At 31.8% G+C, this 11,107-nt stretch overlaps 1 non-coding gene across 1 annotated transcript; it reads right to left on the bottom strand.

Moving 5' to 3' along the window:
- Positions 1–7,158: 7,158 nt before the first annotated feature.
- Positions 7,159–8,264, bottom strand: LOC105635864 (short chain aldehyde dehydrogenase 1). The gene is made up of 2 exons (XR_016318701.1): positions 8,227–8,264; positions 7,159–7,972 (listed from the first exon to the last, which is right to left on the bottom strand). It is a non-coding gene; the product is annotated as a short chain aldehyde dehydrogenase 1 (transcript).
- Between the last annotated feature and the right edge of the window lie 2,843 nt (positions 8,265–11,107).

Raw genomic sequence — 11,107 nt, 5'->3', positions numbered from 1 at the left:
GATTATAGGAAAAACAATAAACATAGCTGGCTTTTGTTGACAAAACTCTAAAATCTTTTGTTGACAAAACTCTAAAATCTACCCTGAATCCAATTCCTGAGATATATAAGAATTTTTTATTCGATGTTTTGTCTTATATAAATTGGAATTGCATGTGACTATAAAATGAGATTCCGGTACATAAACTAATAAATGAATATAGCAAGATATTACAACTAATCTGTATGTTGTTGACCGTTTAGTTTAGCAGCCACGTCTTTCAACCCAACAGTCTAGCCGTCTAATTTTGATCATTTTATATCTATTTCTAATTTTAAAAGATCATATCTATCCAATCAGACGGTATTCTGATTGGTCTTCTCATTTATGAGGAGTGAGAAATCTGGATTTTGAGTTCTTTTTAATCACAGTTGTTTTTACTAATTTGGAGGAACATCCCTTGTTGTATAGTCTGTAATACTATTTCGACCTATAAAAACTTCCAATGAATTAAAAAAAAAAAAAAACCAATATATACTTGTACTATGTGTAGAACATTATTGACATCCACATTTTCTAAATAAATAGAAAGACAATAAGGGGAAACATTATTATTATATATTTGCATTTTATCAAAATTAATTACTTTATCTCTTTATTTTAAAAAAAAATTATAAACGTGCACCACTATATTATATCAAAATTAACTATTTTATCCCTGTATTTTTTAAATTACATTACTTTATTTTTTTTTACTATTATACACTGTTGTGTTCTTCCGTCAAACAATTCAACTTTTTCTATTAAATGGCTTGTGAAAGTATACAAATACCTTTAACTCCATTTTAAATTTTATTTTCTGTCATATATGTTGCTTGAACCAATCAAATGAAATCAAGACGAAAACTACAATCCCACTTGCAAAAAATCAAACTTTTAGAATATAATCTCGAGGATTGATTTGTTACTATGTGGATATAGAACTTTGATCTGTGACTTTTGCAACGTATAGATACATCAAAACCTGCTTTTTTTTTTTTTTTTTTTTTTTTTTTTTTTTTTTTTGTCAATGGTGGGTTTTTTGCCCATGCATTTGAGGAAGAAGGTCTCAACATGTTATTCAAGTTTTTGGATCTTCGTAAATTTATTACTGGGACAATCACAGATGATTATCAACTTGTTATTGGATTTGGTTAGAGGTGGAGAGGTTGGGTTTGAACGTTGTGATAATGACGATGTTAGGATTTATTATATATATATATATATATATATATATATACTTCGTAATTAGTTATATATAAATACTTTTATTATTAATAAACAAATTGAGAGAGTTTGTTTTTTTAACCAAACACTATAATCTCATTATGGTATTAGGTAGGGGTGGCCAAGGCTTCGAAACCGATTCGGAACCACCAGTTCCGAAACCGACGATTCCGATTCTAAAAAACTTAGAATCGGAACCGAATTGAAAATTGACAGTTCCGGTTACAGTTTGAAACCAAACGGTTATAGTTCTGGTTCCGGTTCTTTAATAGTTTCAAAATCGACGGTTCCAGCCAGTTCTCCAACCAATTTTTTCGGCAAATCGTATAATTGTAAAATAAAAAAGTAGAGAATATTTTTTCTTCAAATTTAAAATTTAAAAATTTGTGAAATAATTTCTAAAAAAAATACCCTTAAAAAATTAGAAAATGCTTGAATTTAATTTATTTAAAAAAAAGACTTGAACTTAATTTATTTTTTTTAAAAAAAATCTTCAACTTAATTTATTTTTTTTAAAAAAAAGTTGGAACTTTTTTCAAAAAAAAAAAAAGGTGGCCTTGAACTTAATTTTTTTTTTTCAAAAATTAAGTTGTCTACGTGTCCTCTTGCAATTTAGAATAATTAAAGTCCACTTATTTCTTACCGACCTTATGCCAATTTCATCCTTTTTACCTTAGTCGCTATTTCAAAAAATGGAATGAGGTATTTATAATAAATCCAAAAAATCAATTTTCCATAAATACCCTTGAAACTATGGTTTATATAACCATTTATAGTTGTTAGGAAGGGTACCTTAGGGATTTTAAAAAAATTTTGAAAAAAAAGCTGGTAGAACCGGTTGGAACCGCCAGTTGGAATCGGTAGAACCGCTGATTCTAGCCGTTTAACATAGATTCAAAATCTGGTTGGAACTGCCCGTTCAAACTGTCGGTTCCAACCGTCGGTTTTAACCGGTTGGAAAAATCGGCAGTTTCATACGGTTCTGGCCGATTCTTAGAACCACCGGTTCACGGTTCCAAAAATGGTGGAGCCAAAACCGAACCGCAGACCACCGGTTCCAGTTCTCACCGGTTCCGATTCCGGTTCCCACCGATTCGGTACCGACGGTTCTGGTTCCAGAAACCGTAATATGGCTAGGTCAAGTATTAGGGCCCACTTCCTCTCTCCTCAAACAAAGAAAAAAAACAACGATTACTCATTTTTCGTTTGATATTTTCCTCTGCTTTCCATCGTTTTCTTCCTGTGTTGAATCAATAGTTCGCGGTTTCTTCTTACCAATGATTCTAGGGTTTTATACCTCTTACCTTTGATCTATGCTTAGATTCTATTGAATCAAGCATTGCCTTGATTGACTTACTTGATTTGTGGAGTATTTTCACTTTGATTACCATATTTGGATTGATCCTTTGTAGTTGTTTACCTTAGATTGTTGATCATTGTCCATCTTTTAATACCTAGAAATCTTGTTCTTGCTTTTTCTACTCTCTTCTTTCACGCTCAAGCTCAAATCATTTCATTCACTCATCATTTTCTTCCTCTTTTATCATTAATTCCGTTGTTCGTTTTTTTGTTTGGCAACCTGAAAATACCTCAGTAAGACCTAAAAAGACAGCGTTAATTTTTTATGATTTGGTGTCCCGGATATAAGTTTGGGATGTTATTGAGCTAATGGCTTCGATTGAGGCATGTTGAGTGGTTGTACAGTCTATTTTAACTATCAATTTTATAGTGGCCATTGCTCTTCTCTTCTTTTGGGTAATATTGAATTTCCCTGATACTATATTTAGAAATGCAGAGGATATGGCTTTGGCTGATTCAGGTTGTGCTGCTCTAAAAAAAATCATGAATTGAGATTATCTTGTTTTGCTAAGAAGGCTTTGGTGAATGTTGGAGGTGATTTGGTGAAATTAGTACCTGGTCGAGTTTCAACAGAAGTGGATGCTCGGTTAGCTTATGGCACTCGTGGCATTATTAGGAAGCTTTGCTCAAGTTGCAGCTGCAGCACAAGCTGGTGCTTCTGTTATTCAGATTTTTGTTGGACACCTCAGGGATTGGGCACGCGACCATTCTGGTGAACCTGAGATAAAAGCTACTCTAAAAAGAGGAGAGGACCCTGGTTTGGCTTTCGTGACAAAAGCATATAATTACATCCACAACTATGGACATAAATCAAAGTTCATGGCAGAAGCAGCTTGTAACAAACTGGATCTTATCTTGCTGCTAATCTTTTCTCTTTCCTCAATAACGCTAAAGAAATCTCCAGCTTTATGGGAGATTGCACATTTTGGAATTGGGCATCTACTCCAAGTATATTATTAACAGCATGGTGACAGCGAAGTTCCTCGTGTGACCTCTATTGCATTCTCCATATGAGAAAGACTCTTCTTTAGTGGAAATTCAAATTACAATTGCTATGTTTGAGATATTTTATTGGCAGCGGGTTGTTTAAAACTTGAAAATAGAAATTGTACATATTTGCTGGTTTCATTTTTCTCACTGTATATAAAGAAAGAACATTGAAAACTGAAAATTGAAAAAAAAAGTTGTACATATATAGGATTTGTATATAACTAGGTAAAGACCGGCGCATTATATATGTTATTTTTTGTTGTATATTATACTTTTAGTTTTTAATTTAATTTATAATTTATAAGTTGTTTAGTATAAAATGATTCTGAAAAATTTGATGGAGATTTAATAGTGTAATATTATTTAAAATTTTATTAAATTATTTTATTCAACGTAAATTTGAAATTATTGTGTTTAGTAATAAGAGCTAAAATTTTTAACTTTGAATATTGAATGATATTATTATATATCCCTTAATTAGTTATAGGTCTTAAACTTATTTCTTACTAACACATTTAATTAAGAGTATGTTATGACTTCATATAAAAGTTCAAACTAATTTATTTAATTTAAATTTGGATAATTAATTGATATAATTAGTTTTATATAAATTAAATGTTTAAAAAAATTAGACCACCAAAACGTAATAATACCTGCTTGGTGCTTGACTAAACTGCCTCTTGCAGCACTACACGTTGCTCATGAAATATGACTCTTGTGACCATAAGAGAAGTGAGAAAAAATGAGCTTTTATGGAGATAAAGATGAGTAGGTTATAAGAAAAATCTCTTAAATATTAATTAGTTAGAGATCAGATATTGTAAGAGATATGATTAGGTTGTTAGAAGCAAAGATTAAGATAAACTTTACAATTTAAATGATTTAATATAGATAACATATAATAGAATTTAAATTTTAAAAAAAAAAAGATATTTATGCAAAGAAAAAAAAAAACCTCAAAAATTTTCAAAAAAAAAAAGAAAAAATAGATAGAAAAGCTCAAAAATTTTTAAAACAAGGAAAAATATATTGCTAAAGAAGCAGAACGCCACGTAGCATTTTAAAACTATTTTTTGCTTTAAGATTATATATATATAGGTTTATCTATGTGCAAGTTGAGCATGCCAATGCAGAACTTGAGGAGGGAGTGTTAGGATTTATTAGATAGTTAGATATATATACTTGTAATTAGTTGTATATAAATAGTTCTATTCTCAATGAACAAATTGAGAGGGTTTATTTTTTCCCCAAATACCAAATCTCATCAGAGGAGGAGCAAGGGTTTTGGGGCTATAATTCTAAGGAAGAGGTTTTTGTGTCCTTTTCTACTCATTCAACGTATAAAATTGATTAAATTGGATAGAAGTACTGTAACAGGATTAAAATTATGGGAGAAAGTAGTGTATTTTTTAAAAAAAAAAAAATTGGACAAAGTATTTAACTTTGGCATTCTACAGGACACATTTATAATTTTCTTCATAAAGAAAATAGACCTGGAGATGATGGCTTTCATTCAACAGATTTGACAACCTGTATGAATGACTTTTCTCAATTCAGTTCAAGCATATATTCATAGAGCAAAATTATTTGCAAATGGTTTTGCTAAAAAGGGGTGAATGTGAATGCTGATTTCCTGGCTTGATTTAAATTTGTGTTTCTTGTTTTAGTTGATATAAGGGTTGTGTAACTTTATTGATCTTCTTATCTCAAGAGGGTCTATTATATTTATCTGAGGTTTTTCCAGGTTTTTTTTCCTTGACATCTTAAAGTAGTTTTTGATAATGAGAAGCCTATTGGCTCGAGTTTAGAATTTTGAATTTGCTAATTTTATTTTTAGTTTTAATACATAAAATAAATTAATTTTGCTGATCAAGAAAATTGGAATTTAAGCAATTTCAGAAAAATAAATAAAATTCTCACTTCCTCCATTATTTGGGGTATTTTAATGTTTGGAGAGATTTAAGATATAATACTATAAGGAGTACCTCCTTCAATATTTTTCTTCCCTTTCCTAAACAAAGGAAAACATCTTTATTTATGAGAAATATTCTCATAGTTATTTTTCCTTCCTTTTAAAATATACTCTCATCCAAACAAAGATTTATTTTTATTCTGTTATTGTAATAGCTTATTTGATATTTCGCGATTAAGGCATTGGTGGATTTTAAATTACAGAGGAAACTATAACTAAATGGTGCTATAAATGTTTTTTTTTTTTTTTTTTTAGCAAAAAATTATTTTTATTAAATAATATTATCCATAAAAAACTTATTTTATCCTAATACTATTGCAAGCCATTAAGTCACCAACTTACACCCAACATAACCTGGATAATTTAAATAAAAAAATTAATAAATATTGTGTCACCCATTTACACTCAACTAAACTTGGATAATTGAAGTGAAAAACCAACTTTGCAAAACATCATAAACACCAAATTGGAAATACATTAGAGACAGAGACTATCCAAAAATCTTAACATAACTAATAACCAAAATGTCATAATTCCAAAAATCAAAAGACGAAACACAGATGCAGCCCACCTGCAGCAAGGCCAACAATATAAGAGAGGTTTCTTGAGAATAGAAATTCTAAATAAAGCTGACCTCGCTTCAAACCTCCAACAAACTGTTATGTATTTATTTATTTTATTATTGAGAGAAAGATTTCAGTCTGATCTATTGCGAAATTGTATATACATTTACAATTATGGTATATCTAAATGTGTTTAATTAATTATTGTTACTTAATCACTATAGATGATCCTAATTTGTGAGAAAACGTTGAATCCTGATAGAAGAAGAAATAATAATTAAAAAATCATATTCAGACGGTAAAATTTTTATCCGTTCTTTTTCTATTTTTTTTCTTTTTTAATTTTTTCTTAAGTTTCTCCACTATCATTTACTTCAATTTAGATTTTGTAAATTAGTGAACTAACCTTTTTATATTTGGTTTAACAAACAAATAACGTTTGGTTACGTGTCTTTGTTAAACATAGATATTGCGTACAGAAAATTAATCGATTAAATATTTTAAAATTAAATTAAGTAATTAATTTTACTTAGTAGTTTATCAAGTTCAAGTTTCAATCGATCTTAGTTAATTAACTAGGTTTGTGATCAATTTAATTAAATTAATTTGATCTTAATAATTAGAAATTTTACATTGACTAGGACTATGAATTTGTATTTTTGAATCAAGTAATCAATTAACTTAAAAAGCAAAGGAAAATTTAAAATGTAAATCAGACGTGATTTGATTAGTTTTTCTACCTTTCTCTTAGAAGATGTAAGAAGTGAGAGGTATCGAATTCGAGCCCTTTTCAACGTAAATGTTATCATTAATTTTGTGAATGTAATTCAAAATGAAGGGCTATCATCGGAAATATATTAGTAACCACTACATACTATCTTGATACTGCATAGAAATGAAGAAAATTTCAATGGGTGAGAATAATGCTTCCTTTTATTGATAATAATATTGAGAAAATAGTACATATATAGAGCAAGAACTATAAAAATTTATTGATAACCAGTGCATAATACCTTGAGCAATTATTTCTCCATCTTAAGAAAACAAGCTTTGCATTGCTATTGCAAGTGAAGGATTAGTAAGACTAAAACCTCCATCAACCACTAAGTTAATTCCACTAACATACTTGGATTCATCACTTGCAAGAAACAAAGCTGCATTAGCAATATCTTCGGTTTCCAATACCACTCCTTTCAGTGTAGCTATTGATGAAATCACTTCCTCAGCTTCTTTCTTCTCCATCATTCCGAAAGCATTTCTTAGCATAGGAGTAGCAGCAGCAAATGGTGAAATACTATTAACTCGAATCCCATATTGCCCTAATTCTACACATAAGTTCTTTGCAAGCCCTACCACTGCATGTTTTGATGCTGCGTATGCATGTGGAGAATCTAAACAACAAACAGAAACTAAACTTGCAGTAAATAATATGCAACCTTTCTTGTTTGGGATCATAATTCTGGCTGCATGTTTGGTGCCCAAGAAAGCACCAAACACATTTACATCAATCACTTTCTTGAAATCTTGATTTTCAGTGGGTAAGATTCTTGTGTTGCTGAAATCTGGATTACCTAAAATTCCAGCATTGTTGAACATTATATCAAGCTTTCCATACCTGGAGACGGCCAAATCCACAGCATTTTTTACATCAGAGTCGCTACTTACATTGCAGTGGACATAAGAAATGGTTTCTGGAGAGCTGAATTCCTGGCAGAGTGACTGCCCAAGATCATCTTGTATATCTGCGATCAGCACTTTAGCTCCATGTTTCACAAATAGCCTGGCCGTACACTCCCCTATACCACTAGCTCCACCAGTTATCAACACAACCTTCCCTTCAAGCCTACAAATTTTGAAAAATTATAACGCACGAACACTTCAATTTTAAGTTTATATTTATATTTATTTCTTTTCAACATATAAACGAGTTTTTTTATATTTGTTAAAATGTTTAAAAACAATCGCATCAATCTGTATCTAACTCTGTCTATGCCTCTTAGTGCACGTTGGGTAGACAAATTTTACCATTTTAAGAACAAAATAACAACAAATAAAATAAAAGGTTTATGGGAGCTTGAAAACCTGTTAGTGATTTACCTTTTAGTGATTAATGTTACTGAAAGATCGGAACTCATACTTTCCCAGAACTTTGAGAAATAAATAACCTGTAACAATGAAATATATGCAACTAATTGTGAGTAATTGCACCTTTATAGACAGAATAATTAGCTTGGAAACGATGGTAGATAAAATATTTGATTAATTTGAACACGTAACCCCATTACAAATTGAGTTTGAAAAAAAAATGTATAAGTGTGCATAGACAGTATTAGATCTACTATACATAATTAGATTTGGTAGATAAATGTTCTAATATAACTGATAAATTTTTTTTTAAAAAAAAAAAAGAATATTATAACTGATATATAATATTCATTTTTTTTTATTCAAATTAGGTCAGCATGCCCCTCTGAATTAGTGGTGATAATTTTCTTTTAAGTGACTTGAAATGGTATAAAATCTTTTTAAATCTAAAGAAACCTAAAATGGCTTGCAAAATTGAGGGTTATGTTAAAAGTTAACCCGCTAATGTCGTGTTTCGCAATAACTTTTGAGCTGGTTTGATTAAGTCAAAACTCTATCTCTATTAATTTTACTTTTTATGAAATATTAAATACTTTAAAGTTAGCGTTTCACAGTGATTAATTAAATTTTTTTTAACAATTATATACGTTGCTTTTTTTCCAAATTTAGCTAATTAAACAATTAATATTTTTTATTATTTTGTTAAACAACTATTTTACCAAACACTTTTTAATTTAAACCGCTGTATAAATATCTACAGCTAAAAGCTAATAGAATACTTTTGCAATAACTTTTTAAGGTAACACTACAAAAAAAACGCCATTTTGCGACCGACAAATCGGTCGCAAAATGGCCAATATCGGTCGCTAATTTCATGTAGCGACCGATTTGCGACCGACAATTGTCGGTCGCAAAAATACTGGTCGCAAAATAATTTTGCGACCGATGAGACAATCGGTCGCAAATTAGATACCGATAAAATCGGTCGCAAAATTGAATAATCGGTTGCAATTTTTGGTCGTGGTTTAATTGGAAATTCAGTCGCAAATTTGGTTGCAGAATATCGGTCGCAATTGTTTTAAATCGGTCGCAAATAATAAATTCATAATTTTTACTTTTGGTATCAAATCGGTCGCAAATCGGTCGCAAAAATGAAAAAAAAAATAAAAAAAATTAAATATTATTTTGAAACCAAAATATTTCTGCACCTGTGAAAGTTGACATAAATGCATATATATCACACAACCTATTCAAGAACAGTATAAAAATGTAACTTTTATTGTTCTGAACAAATTAAAATATGAAAATACAAATGAAAAAATAAAAGTCCAAAATCAAATCTATATATGCTGCTGCTCATCTGCAGGATCCGATGTCGGATCTCCCGATGTCGGATCGCCGGGAGGAGTACCTGCTGGATGTGATGTAGCGCCAGGAGGGGTGACCAAGGTATCGTCTGCAGCATCGGGATCAGGAGCCGATAGTGGCTGCTGCTGAGACGTCGAAACATGTCGGTCTGTAGCAGGCGCAGGATCAGAGGAGAAGTACCAGCACGGTGCTCACCGGACAGCCGCATCACATGCGCTCTAAGCTCTGCAATCTGTCTCTGCTGATCAGCAAGCTGAGCCGTATATCATCATCACAGTGCGAGTCACTGTGCTCCGGCTGTCGTGCTGCGCTGGCTGTAGAAGCGTGAGCTGCTGAGCCAGTGTAAAACTGTGATGCCTGAGACCCGATGCCGTATACCTTCCTCTTCTTCTCGCCCCCTACAGCCTCGAGATAAAGCGCTACCTCGTCAATTCTTGACTCAGCTTCGGATTCATCGGTCTGAGAAGTAACAATACGCTCCCGAGCTGTAGTATAGTTCTCCTGAAAACAAAAAATTAATTAATCAACGCAATTGCAAGCTTTATTATATTCAACTTTGTACATCTTCGCAATGATTAGAGGGTAAATGTAAATATTATTCATTGTTACTTACATTGACGCTCAGCGCACGTCTGTCGACAAAGGTATTACGATCGTGGTCCTTCGTGTGAGTGTATGTAAACACCTCCATCGGTGTGGGCTCACGACCTAATTCTTTAGCCTGTAATGAATTTTTATGCATGATATATTAATATATATAGTGTCCTTTCATTAAACATCAGTTTCTTGTAAAGGGACTAGTTCACTTACTAATAATCGAGCTGTCTCTATAGCAGATATAGATCCGCCTGTGTGTCGCGAAGGTCCTGCTCCATCACCGCCAGTCTCACTGCGCCTGTTTTGTGCAAATATCTCCCGCTTTCTCTTGAATGCAGGATCCTCCCAAGCCTTTTGCCAGCTCTCCCATATCTCCTGAGACACGCACTGCTGCTTCTTACCGCTTTTTCTCATCCTATAGGTGAAGTCAGCGTATCGATCGGCGCATATCTTCTCCCAGGCTACTTTCAGCATAGCCGTAATGGCCTCATCCCATATGAAATGTTTCTGCAAAAAAAAATGAAATATAGCGTTTAAACACTAAGGATATATCTTGAATTGTAAACATTGAATGATGATATAACTTAAACCAAAGAGTACCTGGAACTCCTCCCAATAAAAGTCTCTCGCCTCTTGTGGTACGGCATCCCATGTGTATCCTTCTTTATGCAGCTGTAGCTTGATTATCTTCAAAATTTGTCTCGCTGCTCGAGAAGACGGATATATGCTGAAAAAAAAATAGAAGTGAAATATAATTACACGAAAGCATCACAGTTATGAATAAGTACAAAATATAATTACAAAATATGCCTGCAGAAAATTTGAATAAGTACTTACTGTCCCGCTACCAAACTGAGGGTGATACGTGGATCTGATGAAGCTGCAAAAGAAATGACAAATGTTATAAATTTTTAGATAATTAATATAT

This window comes from Jatropha curcas, chromosome 11, assembly GCF_041381405.1.
Source record: "Jatropha curcas cultivar XTBG-Jc1 chromosome 11, XTBG_Jcur_1.0, whole genome shotgun sequence".
Classification (NCBI taxonomy): domain Eukaryota; kingdom Viridiplantae; phylum Streptophyta; class Magnoliopsida; order Malpighiales; family Euphorbiaceae; genus Jatropha; species Jatropha curcas.
The sequence above is the reverse complement of the archived record's forward strand: the minus strand, read 5'-3'. Positions and strand labels throughout refer to the sequence as shown.